Source organism: Drosophila virilis, chromosome 3, assembly GCF_030788295.1.
Source record: "Drosophila virilis strain 15010-1051.87 chromosome 3, Dvir_AGI_RSII-ME, whole genome shotgun sequence".
In the NCBI taxonomy this organism is placed as follows: domain Eukaryota; kingdom Metazoa; phylum Arthropoda; class Insecta; order Diptera; family Drosophilidae; genus Drosophila; species Drosophila virilis.
The window spans coordinates 12,717,010-12,735,358 of NC_091545.1; the positions used below are offsets into that span (position 1 = coordinate 12,717,010).

Genomic DNA, 18,349 nt, shown 5'->3' on the forward strand with positions numbered 1-18,349 from the left:
ATTTGCAACTGCAGCAAATTAAACTAGCAACTTGTGGCAACTACTCACTTAGGCTACAAGTATGTCTTGTACATGCATCTGCACAGGCAGCAGTAATTGCTGTTATCCTGCCCCCACTGGGGCGCCCCAACTTTGTCCAGACACTGCATAATATAATTATCGAATGCGTTTTTTATGAGCTGCCGACATAATTGGTCTGATTGGAAGATGATCTTTGCGTGACTGCCGCCGTTTTCGAGATTCTGGCCCACTACTCTACAACAGTTTTGTAGCTGGTGAGTTGTTTTGGGCGCCGGCAGCTCTCAAAGAGTCAACAAACGCTTCTGTCGACCATTTTGAAGTGAGACATTAATCTCAGTTAGGTTTATCTTTGATGCATAATAAATGAGACGCTTTTAGTTTCAGCGTTTGCCGGCTAAAAGCAGCTATTTATTAATACTCAAAATGAGCTGGCCACGAGGCCCGGACGCCGGCAACAGCCCAACCACCACGACGGCGATCTTATTAACCCAGTTTCCTCAAAGTTTCCAAAAAAAAAAAAAAAAAAAAAAAACAAACAAAAAAAAATAAATCAACTCAAGGAAAACACTTTTTTCCGTGTTTGCGTTTTTCTTTTTTTTTTTTTGTTTGTCGCTAAGAAACTTTTGCTTTGTGCCAATAAAAAGAAAATCTGCACAAAGTAAACTCGGGCGAAATTGCAATCACTTTGGTATGGTAACAGAGCACGGCTACGGCTACGGGCTCGGACCTGGGTCTGCGGGGGGAAGCGCTGTGTAAACAGCTGCCAGCATCAATCTTCTAATGCGTTCAAAAATTTGCGCTGTTGCTGCAATTTTATTGCCAACACGAGGGAGAGCAAGATACATCCATGGTGTTTACTTTGGATGTGCAAACTTCTCTTTTTTTGGATACCCTAACAAAAGTTCTGTTGAGTTTGTAGAAAGAAGTCTAAGATACCAGCAAAAGCTACTAGAATTATTTATATCTTTGAAAAAAAAGCCTTGAAAACTACGTAATGGAAGTAGACTAAGATAAAGAAAACATATAGTCAAACAGTATATGAGTCTCTCAATATAATGTACTCAGCTGTAGATACAACATGTATCTGTCAGATACATTTGCTTAGGGCATTTGACATTCGTGTTAGGTTGGCATAATACTTTTTTGTGCTCCGCATGGGCTGCCAAAAAAAAAACCCCTACTTTGCCTGTACCACATTTGAGCCGAATTGACTTGTTGTCACGCCCCCAGATCCGGCGGCGGGCTTTCAGCCCCCCGATGGCAGCGACATGCAAATTTATGAAAGCCGCTTTGGCCTGTGTTTCTTATGATTACTTTTTATTATGATTTTCTTTTTTTTTCTACTTGTTTTTTGTTTTTCGGTTTCTTGCTCGTATATTAACTTTTGCTGGTTTTGTTTTTGGTTTCTGGCTGCCGTCGGCGCTGCTTGGACACGCCACAAAGCCAAGTGGAAGAGCTGGAGCTTGTTTTCGTGCGCGGTACGTTGTTAATAATTCGCTCGCATTACGCGCGATCCCGAAGGAAGATGTCGTCTTAATGACTTCATTAATATTGAGTAAAACACAGTGAGACACAGGCTCCGCCGTGTTGCACAAAATGCAGCCAATGCGAACGCAACGAATTCGCGCTCAATTGCCAAATCCGAGTGGCAGCCACGAAATGCTTCAGCTGCACCACGTTTTCCGTTCAGTGTTCAACGTTCTGCGTCTCTTGTTCTTTCTCTTGTTATACCCTTGAAGCAGGTATTCTAATTTTGTCACGAGACGTGTGACGCAAAGAAGGCGTCGTTTAGCAACCTCTATATAGTGTATATATTCTTGATGGGCATGAAGAAGTCGCATTGATATAACTATGACCTTGCCGACCCGCCCAGCTGTCTACTTCTAGACTTACTAGCCTTCGTCTTGTGCATTGCATAGGTCCGTTTCCCTATTGTTTCATGCTTCTTAAAAGCAGGCCAAATAACGTCGGAATACTATATCATATATAGTTATATTAGACAATCGGTCGAAAGATGAAAAATTCTTTTCTATGTTCCACCAATCTAGTTACAAAAATTAACAACTAAATCTTTTTAAGGGTATTTAAATTGCGGCAAGTCGACAATAGAAGTTCTCTCTTGTTAATATTGCTGATGTTGCTCAACAACAGTCATTGTTGTTGTTATTTCCGCTGCGCAACCGTTTACAGCACACGTTTATAAGCGTATCTTAGCTGCATCTGAGGACCAGCCAACGGGCAACAGGCCTCTAGATGGCGTAATTAAAATTAATTTGAAACCTAAACGGTTAATTTAATAAAAACGCATTAGGCTAGGAAGTGGCTCTTTCAAATTATACACGTAGCCAAAGTTAATGATGTGAGCTGCAAACGTAGCCGTCTTTTATATTAATTATATTAATTAAAGATTGCAATCTGATAAACGCACAGCGTGTTACAGAAATAACTTAGCGAAAAGCAGAATGTTGAAGGTGGTTAACACATGTGTGAGAGAGTGGGCGTCAACCAACTGAATAGAGCCAAAAAGCCATTGTGTGTAGCTATAACGTGAAATATTATAATGCTAAGGGAACGAATTATGTATGAAACATTATATAAAAATATAAATAAATGAAACCATTATAGGTATATATAATCGATAATCATTATACATTTAAAGTATACGGTATTTATATATTTATCCGTAAGGGATTTCAAAACCAATTTTGTATGACTTAAGAAAAGCGAATAAAGTTGTTTGAACTATAATGTCTTGCATGCGTTTACTTTAAACAAGGCCAGTTCGCATTAATCTGTTCCGAAGCTTATCTAGTAAAGTTATAAAATATAAAGGTTTTTATTTTAAATCATTATTATTTTCGACGCCATCTGTAAAATGGCATAAAGTGAGAATGATAGCGACTATACTTGAAATCACTTTCTCAACCAAGCCACAAATCCCATTAAGCTGTCCCAGATCCAAGCGGTTATCTGAACTGCCAAAACTATTAACAACAGCTTGCCGCTGTGGGCCTGCCAATGTAGGTTGTTCGCACCGCCCCACAGTTGGGCAGCGGGTCGGCTGAATTAACTGCGGCTCTGGGCGTTAAATACAGGCTGCAGTTTCTATAAATCAGGCATATTTCTCAACACCTTTTTTATATATATATATATATATAATTAAGTTTTACACGTTAGGTTACTATAAAAAAATATATTTCAATTTATTATTTTCACTTAACGGCTACTTTTGTTGAGTACATTCAGATTTGCTTCCCGAATATGAACTGATTTATCTAACTGTTGCGGTCGCTTAGCAAACTTCGCTTTGAGAGAGTTTGAGTCAAAATTGAGTGAAGTTTGAGCTGCGTCAGCAATTATGCGTGGGATAGTACTCTGATGGGAACATTGACAGTGGCGTGATATTTAGGGTGAATTGTTTATGTCTACCAAAGGGGGACAGTTTGATCTTGACCAATGTCGATGTTATCACCAGGCTCTTTGTTTACAATATTAGAAATGTTTATAATTGTGCTTATGCTTATGTGCTAAGATATGTTAAAGGGTGGGTGCGACTATGGATATGTCACTCCCCCAACCATTAGAAAAGTGCCTGTCCTCAGGTGTTTAAGTTTGGATATAGTGTAACATTTTCTTCTTTTACAATTGGTATATCTCCTATTATTGTAGGTGTTTCTTCTACTTTGGGTTTTTTATATTTTATAATTAATTTCTTAGGTATGCTTTTGAACTTATATGTCAAATACAGTGTTAAACTTATTAATATGATTACAAATATGGTTATTGTAATTATCTGGAATACATTGTTAAATTTTGTATGTGCATTTATAATTTGTTTCGTTTGTACAAACGAAAGTGGTTCTAATTTTATAACATCATTGCTTACGTAAATGCTTTGAGTATAATCTAACATATTGTTTGAAATTGAAATTTCATTAATTTGCAATGAACAATTAAAGATTTTTATTATATTGTTTCCTTCTATTGTTATTTCGTTATTTATACAATTATGGTTTAATATAGTTTTTGGTAAATTCCAAGTTAAAATTATATTTGGTTCTATGTAGTTGATTTGAAAATTTTGCAAAATTTTAGTATAACTACATTCTGATGTTATTTGGTTTAAAATTCCTGTTAAACATTCATTATTAATTAATTTTTTTGTTTCTCTGCTATAAACTTTTTTATCTTGGGTAAAATATTTTTCATGAGCTATTTCTGTCAAAATATTATTATTTTCATCCGGGTATGGAATTATTTCGAATACCGGGCTTTTTATTATTTCTCGAGGAATATGGGATATTATCAGTATTTCGTTTGTATCTGATTTAAACCAAGTGGAAGTTTTTGTATTCAACAATTTCTCAGAATTAACATGCAACAAATAGTCATGTTTTAGTAATTTTGGGTTAAAAATTCCTAATCTTGTGAGCTGCATTCCCATCTCAATGTCTTCTATATATTCTGTAAAGTGTTGTAAGTTAAATATAAGGATATCTAATTTCTTTCCTTTTTGTTTCTCTTGATCTAGTTCGTTCATGATTTCTATTCCTTTGTTTATAGCTTCTATTATGTAATTTAATTCGTTAACCTGAACGCTGTTTTCTGCTAAGTTGCTTATTTTTTGTTCAATTTCTGCTTTGTCTTCTTGATTTAATGTTCCAAATAAGTATTTATATGCTGTTCCTACTATGTTAACTAAACCTCTTTTGCTACGTTTGGCTATTTTTAAGCCGTTTATTTCTCTGTTTAATTTTTCTACTAGGTATTCGATTTGTATAAGGTTATTGAATTCTTTACTTTGTTCAATTAAATTGTTAAAAGTTTCTTCGGTTTTTGTTATATTAACCGTTAAACAGTGGAATTCGTAATCTGTCGGAATGTCTATGGTTCCTGTTTTAAATATGAGATATCCGTTATGGGCTTTGATAGGATTAATTTCAATACTCTGTGCATTTATATAGTTTACAGTTATTGATAGTAATATTATAATAATTAATTTAAGCTGGTGCTTGTATGTTTTGATCGCTGTCTGTTGTTGACCTGTAATTGTTATATTTGCTTTGATTAGTCTTCTTTTTCTTTTTGAATTTGGTTTTGTAATGTGTTATTTTCCTGCCTCTGTTAGTTTCCTCAAAATGTTTGTCGTCGATTTGTCTTAGTTCTCCTGTTTTCTTGAACGGGGTTGTCGTCTTTGATTTAACTAACGGTGAGTGTTTGTATCTAGTGTCAATTTCATAATTTGTTCGTTTTTTGTTGAGATTATTTATTAGTTTTTCTTTATTAGCTTGAGTGTCATACTCTGGTGTACCTGCATATATGAATATGTCCGCTGGTGTTCTGTTAGTCGTTTTGTGCTTTGTTTTATGATTGTACGTGTAGAGTATAGTTTCAAATTTTGTAAGTTTATTTTCGACGTCTGAGTCGCTGTTAATGATTCTTAGTTTTTCGTTAACTGTCTTATGAAATCGTTCTACGTCGGATATACCATTTTTACTAGTGGTTATATTAATATTTACTGCTTCTGATTTTAGCCATAATTGTAAAGCTGTGCACATAAAAGCTGAGTCTTTGTCTGCCTTTATTTCGATGGGTTTACCCATTTGGTTGAACACTTGTAATATAGCTCGTTTGGTTTCTAGCCAGTCTCTACTTTTTATTTCTATTAATGATGCAAATTTTGAATAGATATCAATGCAAGATAAAAATTGTTTATCTCCTACTATGTAAAAATCCATTACATATTTTTCTCGGATATTAGCGATTTCCGGAGTTATTTCGAAAGTTAATTTTGTATCTCTGTGTTCTGTTTTTGCGATGTTGCAAATCTCACATTCATTTATTAGATTTTGAATTAAATTTTGATAATCTGGGAAATAGTGGGTTTCTTTGAACCAATTGATAGTTTTTTCAATTCCTGGATGTAATAATTCTTTGTGCTTTTTTAATATTAATTCTTTGAATTCTGCATATGTTTGAAGGTCTATTAATTTTGTACTAGTTTTCATTGCCTTTGTTGAATTATTCGGACTTATTATTTCTAAGTAGGCTTCTTGAAAAATTGGAAAATCTGCTTCGTTGTGGAAGTATAGCACACTTTTCTTTGTGCATAAGTATTCTTTTATTAATTCTTTGGCATGCGTATTAGTCATGTCTTTGTACGTAATTTTTATGTTGGTTTTGTGAAAGTAATTCGTAACTTTTGTTTCGTTCTCGGTTCCTTTTTCAAATTCTATTTGTCGATTATAATAATTAAGTGGTCTTTCTGTGATTTGTAAATGGTTACTGTTGTCTTCTTGAGCACTATGTATTGTTGCTCTTGTGCTAATTGTATCTTCGCCTAAGAAGTTTTCGTTTAATTGAATTCTGGACAGAGCATCTGCCACATAATTTTCTTTTCCTGGGACGTATTTAATTTGGAAATCAAACTCATTTAGCTTGATCTTCCACCTTTGTAATTTCATGTTAGGTTCTTTCATATTATTTAACCAGACGAGTGGTCTGTGATCACTAAGGATTTGAAATTGTCGACCAAAAAGATAGGACCTAAAGTATTTAGTGGCCCAAACGATTGCTAATAATTCTTTTTCAATCGTTGAATAATTTAACTCATGCTCGTTGAGAGTTCTACTTGCATAGCATATAGGCTTATGCTCTTGCGAAAGGACGGCCCCTATTGCCATATTACTCGCGTCTGTAGTTAATGAAAATGGTTTTTCGAAGTTAGGGTATATTAAAATTGGGTCGGATGTTATGAGTACTTTTAGCTTTTCAAACGCTAGTTCGTAGTCTCTGTCTTTTATATTGATTTTTGCTCCCTTTTTTAATTTAAGTGTTAATGGTTTTACTATATTAGCGAAATTTGGTATAAATTTCCTATAGAAACCACATAATCCTAGAAATGATTTAATTTCTTTTGGGGTTTTTGGAATTGGGAATTTGACAATTGCTTGTATCTTGTTGGGATTTGGTTTTATACCCTCAGTTGTGATGATGTGACCGAGAAATTCAGTTTCTTTTCTCATAAACTCGCATTTATCCAACTGTAGTTTTAAGTTAGCTTCTCTAAGCTTCTTAAATACCTTTTGTAGCGACAAAATGTGTTCCTCCAATGAAGTGGAAAAAATAATAATGTCGTCTAAGTAGACCAGACAATCCTTAAAAATTAAATCTTCTAAGAGATTGTTCATACAACGTTGGAACGTTGCAGGTGCATTCTTAAGACCAAATGGCATGCGAGTGTACTCGTAATGGCCATGTTTAGTCGAAAATGCGGTCTTGGGTATTGAACCAGGATCCATTTGGATTTGGTGGAAGCCTTTGGCTAGATCAATGGTTGTGAAATATTGACATTTTCCAAGTTTGTCTAATATTTCATCCATGATCGGGATAGGGTATTTATCATTAATAGTTAGTTCATTGAGATTGCGGTAATCTATGACTAACCGGAACTTTTGCTTTCCAGATGCATCGTTTTTCTTTGGAACGATTATTACTGGTGAGCAGTAAGGGGATTTGGATTTACGTATGATATTTTGTTTTATCATATCGCTTATTTGTTTATTTACTTCCTCATCGTATATTTGAGGATATTTGTATGGACGCTTGTAAATTGGGTCCTCATGTTTTGTTAGAATTTTGTGTTTAATTGTACTAGTGAAAGTCAAATTGTCACCTTCATGGTACTGGATATCACGAAATTCATGTAAAACTTTTTTTATTTTTTCTTTTTCTTCTGAGTTTAGGTGCTCTAGCCTAAACTCATTGTTTTCTATTAATTCATTATTAATAGCGAAGTTAAATGGTCTGTCCTCTGTTGAGGGTGGATCAAGGCACTCTTGTGCGGTCATGTCCTCTTCGACCTCTTCGTCGTTATATCTAAAACAAAAGTTAAATTCTCCTAAGGTTACGGATCCTTGTGCATAGTCTATTTTTGCTTGACATGCCTCAAGGTATTCTCTCCCAATCAGAACATCATAATGCTCTGAGAAGTCGTGAATATAGAATTTTTGTTTGCTCGGACAAATTTTGCTTGCTCCTAATCGTATACTTTGTTTTAATTCAATAACACCATTTATGGTGTGAACCTTTAATGTTTCGTTGTAAACTGGAAAATTTAAGCGGTTTGTTTTCATTAGATTTATGGTTGAACCTGTGTCGATGACACATTTTAGAACTTCGTCATTCATAATCAATTTTATGAATGGATTTCTTCTGTTTGTTCCGAGGCTTGCTGATGAAAATTTTCGGATGTATCCATTTTCATCTGCCCACTGTTACTATCTCTTTGACGTTTAGTCGGAGGGTTTGGTGCATTCAAGCGTGAATGGGACTGATTTTGGTAGTTTAAGGGATTTTGGTATCTACCTTGACTTAATTTCTGTTGGAACTCGTGGTGAGCTTTCTGATTGTCTTCGGACTTATTATGCTGTTTATTTTGTGCGTGATAACTCTGATTCGTGTTGGAATAGCCACTTGAAATGGTGGTTGGGTTAGCATTTTGCTGATAATTTCCCATGTTCCTACGATTGTTATTTGGATTTCCCTGAACATTATTATTTTTAGGTTTTTCAGTAACGCTATTTTCATATAATCCCTCTCTTTGAGCTACTTGCTTTAGTTTTTGTGTCGACGTAATGTCGTGTCTGGCTAACATCATGAAAAGCCTATCTGGTAATTTTTTTGTAATAACATCTTTGATTGTGTTATTCATAGCATTTGTATAAAGGGTTGTATTGCTAGGTATATTTTCTAGTGCTAACTTATTTAATATAACAAAAGATTTATTCTCGAGCTCCTCGATGAACTTACGGACGTTTCCTTGGTAATTCGTGTTGTATAAGCGTCGAAGGAGTTCTTCAAATGGTGTCTGCACTTTGTATTCTTCAATTAATGCGTTTCTCAGCTCCTGCCAAGTGTTGGCTGCTGTCCTTTGTGATATTCTCTGAGCATCTCCTGTGACTTGCAATTCGATGGCTCCGTATAAGATGCTATGTTGTCTAACATCTCGGGTTGGATACAGGTGTAGGATGTAATCTATCCTTTTAATGAAGGCGTTTAGTTGATCCGTTGATCCGTCAAAGCTTGGCACCTGTCTAAGTTGTGAAAGGGCCTGGTTGAGGTGTTGTTCTGATAATTCCATTGTCATCTTGGTGTAATACACTTTTTTTTTGAATAGTTTTGAGTTTGTAGGTTTGAACTTTATTGTTCTTTGATTTTGCACTTTTATTTTAGGTTAAAGTTTGTGATGGATTATTGGTTAAATGTTTCTTTTTTTTTTTTTTTGTGTGTGTGTCTTAAAAAGACTCAGTAATAACGTATTGCAGGGATCAAACGATATGCAAATCCAGTCGTTATTAACTGTAGTAGCTTTATTGCCCAAAGGGTCAATATTATTAAGCTACTAGTGACCCGAAGGTTCTTGTGCGGATACGTATTCGAGAAAATTTTTATTACACTCCGACAACACTTTCGGTCGCGATTGTGCGTTAGATCTGGGAATTAATTATCCTTTAGCGATCTTAACTTTTTCCCGACGTATCCTACCGGCTGCGCCAATTAAGTTTTACACGTTAGGTTACTATAAAAAAATATATTTCAATTTATTATTTTCACTTAACGGCTACTTTTGTTGAGTACATTCAGATTTGCTTCCCGAATATGAACTGATTTATCTAACTGTTGCGGTCGCTTAGCAAACTTCGCTTTGAGAGAGTTTGAGTCAAAATTGAGTGAAGTTTGAGCTGCGTCAGCAATTATGCGTGGGATAGTACTCTGATGGGAACATTGACAGTGGCGTGATATTTAGGGTGAATTGTTTATGTCTACCAAAGGGGGACAGTTTGATCTTGACCAATGTCGATGTTATCACCAGGCTCTTTGTTTACAATATTAGAAATGTTTATAATTGTGCTTATGCTTATGTGCTAAGATATGTTAAAGGGTGGGTGCGACTATGGATATGTCACTATATATATATTTTTTTTTTTTCTGCTGAGCGGCGTTTCGAACCGCTCATTAAAAACCATTAAGCAGAATATTCAGCTGTGAAAAATTATGGCGTAAATGATACCCTAGCGCGAATAGAGCGCGACAATAAACGATCGAGCAGGGGCAGGCTTTGCTGTTACGGGGGCAGGGGCACTATTTTGGGGGGAGGCAGGTCTGTGGCTGCGGCCTGGAGGCCGTTGCTGTTGCTGTTGAGGCCCCGAGTTGAGCTCGCAATTTACCTAAACGCGTTTCGAAGTTAACTCGGTTTCTGTGTCATTTTCTTGTCTGCAAGTCGAGTTGAGCGTCAAATAAATTTTCGTCTACGTAAAAACAACAGCGAAATGGAAAACAACAACAACAACAACTCCGACAACAACTACAACAAGAACTGCTAAAATATGTCTAAAACTATTCACCATGCGGTTGTGTAGACGTTGCGTTCTTTGTGGCTTGTTTGTTGCGAACTTTTTTTTTGTTTTTGTGGGTTCGTTTCTTTTTGCAACGAACATTTGCAACAATTTGTTATTGGCCATTTAAGCCGTTTGTTGTTCTTGTTGTTTGTCGGTTTGCTGCCTGGTGTTGGCCATTGGCGCTGAGCACCAGAAATCTGTTGAGTGTTAATGACATTTTTATGTTTTAACGCTTGAAAAGCTGCACCACCGACTACCATTTGGTGCCCTGGCCCCGTCTTTGGCCTCTGTGCGGGCACTCAAATGGAAATGGGAAAGCAAGTCCAATTGAAATAGCCGCTTCAGCTCCAACTCTGGCTCTATCTCTTTAGGCCAGGGTTCTGGAAATGCTCCGTTTCTGTATGCTCTGACGTTTGAAATGTTGCAAATGTTGCTGGCTCGGCTGAGTTATTGACTGCTTGTGAATTGGAGGATGGACGAAGCTGTATGTGTTTCAAGAGAGAAATGGCAGGTGACTGTGGCTAATATGTGAAAGGTGGGGCAAAGGTTTATTGAGTTTTGGACAAGTGGATTTCGTTAAATTAAAAATGTTTTCAGAAATACTTTTAGTAATTATGAAAAATCAAAGAAAAGGCACATCTTGTTACACAACGTTAGAGAGTTGGTGAGTTAAAATCGACGATTGCATTTCTTTCCCCTCTAAGCAACGCCTTTCAATGTAATTACCTTCAATAAGAGTGGAAATAAGATTTCGTGTGAGAATCACATAGAAAAGCGGTTCACATTTAAAATGTAAAGAGTATTTTCTGCTAAGGCTTATTTCCTGGTTTCTAAATGCTCTCTTTGTCTTGCATTCTTCTCACTCGATATTCCTGTCTCTCTCTTTCTCTTTCTTTCCCTCTTGTTCCCTGCCTTTGTCTCTCTCAATTTAATTCAATTCACGGTCGAAACTTGTGTCAACATTAATTAATTTTCTGCGCACATTTGCAAAACTTTTGAGCAGCTAATTGGATTTTGGATGCAACCAACAACAACAAAATCAACTAAAACCCAGCAGCAAAAACCAAACACAAAGAAACTAAAACAAATTCGCGTGCAACCGCGCACTAATAAGTACAACTGAGACAACCCCCATTGGAGGACAGCACAAAAACAAAAAAACATAAACAAAATAAAATAAAATAAATAATCCACAGCAAGTTTCCTGCAGCTCCTTAACGCCGCGGAGGCAAGTTTTTTAAGCGGCAAAAAAAAGGAAATGCTCCTATTAAATGTGTTTTATTTGGTGTGTGCGCTGTGTGTGTGTGTATACTGTGTGTGTCTGCTTGTTGTTCGCCCGCATTTCAGTTTTTTTTTTTTTTTTTTTGTGTATATACCTTTGTTTCAGGCCTCACTGGTGCTGAAATTTCGCAAATGTTTTCTTTTGGCCATTTCGTTGGCGGCTTTGGCTGCCATTTTAATGATTTACGTCGCTTAAACGAATTTCATTTCGGGCAGGTGGCCCGGCTGCTGACGGCAGTCGTGGCCGGGGCAGGAGTAGGCTCAGTGGCAGTGGCAATGACTGTGGCAGCCGCCTGTCAGAACAACTGTTTGTTGACTTGCAGGCTACGCTGGCCCGGCTCGATGCAGGCTCAAGTGCGTGTGTGGGTGGCCGCAGCCGGCGCAGAATTTACCCAAGTGCAACGACTTCTCATGCGCTTCCTGTGTGACGCCACTTCCTGCCTTCCCGCTGCTCTAACAATGCCAAAAAAAAAAAAACCGGGCCCGAACTAATAACACTTAACTGCGCCAAGCCGAAAGCTAAGCGTTAATTATGGCAAACTTTTCCGTGTCGGCTAAAGTGTTTCCCATAAGACACACAAAAGCTGCCAGCTACTGAACTTTGGCTGCATTGCGGCCCCACCCACACCCCCTCGCCCAACCAGCGACTTTACAGACTCCTCCGGAGCAAATGCATGTCGCTACATATCAACAAAGGATGCAGTTGCCTAGTCTCGGCTAGGCTCCGGCGCGGACTACACTCTTGTTGTTTTTTTCGTCTTTATTTTTTTTTCGTGTTGTTTTTTGTTGGTTTTGCAGACTTCAGTCAATGCACTCTCTATGACGACGTCGTCTGACTGCACAAAATGAAAAAGTTTCGAAATAAATGCTGAAATCCAAGGCCCAAAAGAAAAACTTGAAAAAAATAGTAAACTGCAGCGGAAATTAAGCTAAAAATAAACGACTAGCGCATGCTCTGCACTAATATTCAACAATAGTTTTAACTAGTTTTGGCTAGTTAAAATAGGGAAAACTAAATTAATAGAGAAAGCTGTATATAAAAAGTTAAACATTAACATTCTTTATAGCGGTTTCATTAATAAGTAAAAATAATCAACTTGGTTAATATATTCATTTTCTTAGCGTTTTGCCAAGCCCTATCCTACACACAGTGTACAGGGTATAAGTGCAGCAGCCCCCTCTTCAAACAAAAAAAAAAAAAAAAAAATAGAAAGAGAGCTCGTTGCATTTTTGTAGAAGGCAAAAAAAAATTATTAACGCCTGTTGGATATGCCACAGGACGATGTCTGCGCCGACTCCAGCTCCAGCTTCAGCTTCGTTCCTGGCTCTGGCTACTGTGCACACACTTTTCGTCATGTTGTTGTTGTTGTCGTTGCATGTTTTATTTTTTGTTTTTGTTTTTTTTTTTTTTTGGTGCATTTGCCTGCAGCAGCGCTTTGGTTGCAAAATGCATCTAGGCAAAAAACAACAGCAAACATGTCGCAGTCGCAGCCAGCGGCAGGAGGAGTTGGCGGAACGGAGTTCGGAGCTTGGGGTAGTAGGCGTAGCTACATGACTGGCAGTCGACGGGCAGCTGCTGCCCCTGCGCCCCCTGCCTGCCCCCCTCCACAGTCATTAGGCGCTGTTGCACTTGGCTCCTGCTTGCACTTCAGCCTGCCAGCCAGTCGGATTTGGACCTGCATCCTGAGCAGGCTCGTCATTGCCGCCGTCGGCGGACGTTACGTGTCTCAGGCAGTTGCAAATTACGCTCTCAGACTCAATTGTCTTGCGCCTTGGAGACTTGCAGGCCCCCAAAAGCAAAAACAACAACAATGCCTGCATTTAATGCAATCTTTTGCTGGCTAGACAGACAGCCACAGACGGTCACAGACTTGGAGACCAGCTCCAACTTCGAATCAAATTGCATTGCAGACGTTCCCTCGAGGTGCTGGGGGCGTGGCGCGGTGCCAGAAGCGTCGCGTCATCGTCGCGACATGTACTTCAAAATTTGTATATATGTTCATTAGAATGTGTTCGTGATGGTACTTAAACGCCCTGAAGTAGGCAACACTTTTCGAGTGCTTGATTCCTGCTTTTTATTAATTTAACAAAATTTTCGGTACAGTTGCGCATAAGCGATATTGACAGAGCGTGCAGAAATATGTAAAAATATATGACATCAAAAATTCATTTTATTTTATTTAAGGTTTAAAAGTTTGAAGAGAAAAACAACACAAAAAATACTGATTTTATGCGTAAAATTCTCATGCAGAAGCGAGGAATACTGTAAAGCTATATTATTTTCATAAAACTAAACTAATACCTATATATTTTATTTTTTGCCATTTCAGAACTCGTTCATGTATTTATGAGGTACGTAAAAACCAAACCCGTCATTTGAATTTAAAATGGTTTGTAAAGAACAACAATTTAAAACTGTTCAGAGCTGAAAGCAGCTTACACTTTATGCCCAGTCAGAAACAACCTGCATATGAAATATCCAAAAAATAAATGGTAATAAAAAAATCAAATAAAATCATAAATGAATCTATTATGACAAGTGCGTGGGCTAGGCACAGCGTTTCAACTGCTGCTGGCTGTCCAAATTATGTGAAGTGTGTTTAAAGCGGGTTCGGGAACTCATCAACATCACCATCATCATGTCAAACGGCAGCCGCAACACAAACGACAAGAAAATGAAAAAAAAGAGCTAACGATAAAATTAACAACAGACCCAAACAAAAGCGCCAAACATCAGCGAAAAGGGCCGGGCCCGAAGGTAGTTAAAACTATACAATGCTTCCCCAAAAACGGCAGCTCTGTGTCTTATTAGAGAAATAAATGTGGCAGCAACGGCTGTGATTGACAACTATGTTGAAATATCAAATTAAAATTTCATAAATAGAGGGAAAATAAAAGTTAAGCGGCTTTATAATAAGGTAATTGCCATGGCTATTAGGCAGGGGCGTGGATGTATAAGAAAAAAAGCCGCTAGATCTTTGGCTTAGATTGAAGGTCAATGACAACACGTAATTGATTATTAACCGACAATATGTATAGACAAACCTCAGCTCGTAATGAAAAATTGAAAAAACATGTTTTAATTTCATGCTTAAGATATCGTATTAGTAGCGGAATTTTAATTGCCACTATCTATATGTATATATCTTAAAGCAGCCTTGGCACCACACACAGCACCGACCACAGCTCGTGAACTAGAAAAAAAAAAACATAAAACTGCAATATCTTTGGCTGGCCATACGAGTTCCTGCCCATATGACGTATATTGTTATTGGGAGTGCGCGCGCGCCCGCCTTATCGTAGGTGCCACATAAGTAACACTGCCGCATTTGCTGCTGCCGCCTGCAGGCCAAACAATTTTCACACCAATGCAAGATAATATATGTTTTGCTTTTCTTTTTGTTGTTTGTTGGTAAAAACCAATCACTGGCTGCAATTTCCATTGGGCACGAAAAGGTGCTGCACTGGGAGCGTCGTTTCAGATCGAGAAAATTATTTTTTGATAGTCTTCGAAGAACAAGTGTGGTCTAAGACAAGTGTGGGAGTTTAAGATAGAGACTACATTTGAATACTGTTAGGAAATAATTTGTCAAGAGCTTAAGACAGCACTCGAATCAAAGCATATTGCCAAAATCTTATAAATATTGATCCCATATATCATATGGCATTCTACAAGCTGTGAATTATTCGCAAAGGTGTTTTGCCAATTTAAAATGTTTGATCTTTAGTGAAAATCACATAAATTAAAGAATAAAACGAGAAAGTTGGGATACCGAAGAATTAATACCCTATTATACATTTTCAGATATGTGAGAATATTGAGAGTATTGACCATATAAGAATCAACTTTTCAAATGATATTTTCTATGATAGCTATATGATATCGTGGTCCGATGTTGATAAGATTCTACATATATATACAAGAAGTATAGTAAAGGATAGCTTTAAAATTGAGAAACTAGTATATTAGAATAGTAGCATAAAAACAAACAGACGGACACAGCGACATGGCTCTATCAAGTCGGCTGTTGATGCTGATCTAGAGAATATATTGTTTATAGGTCCAGAGATGTCTCCTACAATGCTTACACATTAGCATGGTCAAATTATAATACTCTCTACAAGGCCATAACAAATAAACCACATGTTTAAAAATGAAAACAAAATCACACTTTTATCAATCTTAACCAATCTTAACTTGTTCTATTCGATCTTGAGATAAAAACACATTCCATTGTGACTATCTTGTAAATCATAAATCTTAACACATAGACAAACAGTTATAATTAATGTTTCAGCGCACAGAATTCAATAATTAAGTGTCTCTCAGACAGGCGGCAAGTTTTTCAAATTTGTAGCTATACATATGGTCACCACCATAATTAATAGATTTTTTATTCAAATTATTATCTATTTATTTCTTTTCTTTTTTTTTTTTTTTGTATATTTGTTTAGATAAGATGTGTTTGAATAGCCAACTATATTAATGGATTACCCCTAGAGCTTAGCTATAATAGCAGCTGAGTTTGTTTATTCTCAAGTTTTCACTTGCTGACTTTACTTTTATGAAAATCTTTTATTATCTCAAACGTTAATTTGATATTTTTTATGAATCATCTTTGAGTCGTACAGTAAATCGTGTGGCCGTAAATCAATAAATGTGGAAAATCTATTTAAAGTGCGATTTCTACAGTTTACACATGTGCATATTCATAAGGCTGGCTGGTTGGGTTGAGAAGGTGCCTGCCCAGCTCGCTAGATGCCAGATAATTATCAGTTCCATTGCCGACTGCAAGCTGTGCAGAATTTTTAGTTTACGAGCATATAAATGTAATTGGATGCGCAAAAATAGTGGTAGATAGCCCAGACGAGTGTGTTTATAAATTAAACAGAGTCTCTGTCAGCTTTTGCCTGTCATTTTGTGTGCAGTTCCCCAGCAATTTGCAACGCTAGCAGCAGCAGCAGATGCAGAAGCAGCGGTAGCAGCGACTGGAGCAGTGCGCATGGGCAAAGGCAAAACGTGTCATCATCGATTACGCAGAGCCAGAGCAGGCAGCTTCTAGCTGCAGGCAGCAGTCAGGAGCAGTAGCAATAGGCAGAAGCAGCAGCAGCAGCAGCAGCAGCAGCAGTTGTCGGCTTGGACAAACAAGTTGCTGTTGTTTCTGCTGCTGCTGCTGCTGCTATCGTTTTGTGTTATCGCTGCAGTAAGGATGATGATGCCGGCAATGGCAATCCCCCGGGCGCGTAACTCAAAGCGACAACACTTGACACTAATTAATACATACGCACCATGCACCATGCACGTTGAACATTGCCGCTGCCGCTGCCTTGCCGTTTCCATGCCCAGCTGCCACCCACTCGGCATGTCGACGCGCTCGTCGCATTTCAATCAAGTCCACGTCAGGCAGTCAGTCAGTTCAGTCAGTCACCGTTGAGATTTAGTCGTGATAAAGTTGTATGAAAGTGTTGCAGCTTGCAACTTGCAGTTTGCCGCTTTAACACACGCACACACACACTCAGTTGAGTGCCTAACTGGCACAAGAGAGGTTGCCAGGGGAGCAGATACTGTTGTGTGCTATTGTGCCGGTCGCTGTTGATGCTTATCAGTGTGTCACCTCCGTTAGCTTGGCTTAGTTTCAACACGCAGACAGGTTGCCTGATAATATGCATTTACCGTTGCATTTCCTAGGTACCAAAGTCGGAAAATTTGTCGTGCATGAGCAACTTATAAATGCCAATGAAAAGGTGAATCATTTGTCTAGATTTTGCTGGATATTGGGTTGATATTTCTACGGAATAATATATATATATTTCAATAAATTTCCTTCATGCTATATTTTATCTTAAATCTCTTCACTTTGTATGTACTTAAGTTCCCAAATGAACTCTCAAATTGCGGAAATTTTATACCCACAGCGGAATTCAATAAATTGACAGGATATTGTGATTGCCAGTCAATAATTAGTTATAGAAATACAAGAAAACTTGCATAAATAATAATAATAAATGCCAATAAAACGCAAATCTGTCATATTGTGCGCAAATATGTAAATTTGATTTTGCCGGTTTCGGAATTTCCTCTGTTATTAGGCAGCATGCCGCATATTGTTTGACGCTCATTAAAAGGCAATTAAAAGGGTTCGTGACGTTCAGACGGCTTGAACATTTTGATATGTGCGGCTGGTCTGGTCAATCAGTCATATTCATATCCAAGCGAAACGTGGGTTCACACAATGATCGATGAAGTTGCTGGTTGGACTTTGACGCTTGTTGCCGAAATCGAAATCGAAAACGTAATCGGAAATGGAAATCGGTAACGAAGTTAAAGTTTTTCAATTGATAACAATAGCAACTGCGGCACAAAATGGCATTAATTTTCGGCTCTTTAAAGACAACTTTGACACCGAATGTTGAATAAATGCTTAATTAACACTCAATAGCGCGGCTAATGCCAATGGGGCCAGCGGGGCAATGGACAACGGCTGGAGGGACGCGGTAAATTGCGGCAATTGAAGGCGCGACGAATGCAACTCAAAAGACCCCCAACAACAACAACAACAGAAACGGCAACCAAAATAAAAATCAGCAGACAAAAATTAAAGTTTTAAAAGTAAACAACGCAAATTGACATTTTGCCTCTCGACAAG

The 18,349-nt window shown here is 37.6% G+C and overlaps 1 protein-coding gene across 2 annotated transcripts in view; it reads left to right on the forward strand.

Annotated features, from left to right (window-relative positions):
* Positions 1–18,349, forward strand: part of LOC6623540 (uncharacterized) — an 86,253-nt gene that overhangs the window by 16,983 nt on the left and 50,921 nt on the right. The window contains exon 2 of one of the 2 annotated variants that reach the window (XM_002047292.4): positions 14,033–14,054. The exons of the other annotated variant lie outside the window; for it this stretch is intronic. The gene's annotated coding sequence lies outside the window, so the exon portion shown is untranslated. The remainder of the gene's footprint in view (positions 1–14,032; positions 14,055–18,349) is intronic. 2 annotated transcript variants of the gene reach the window in all.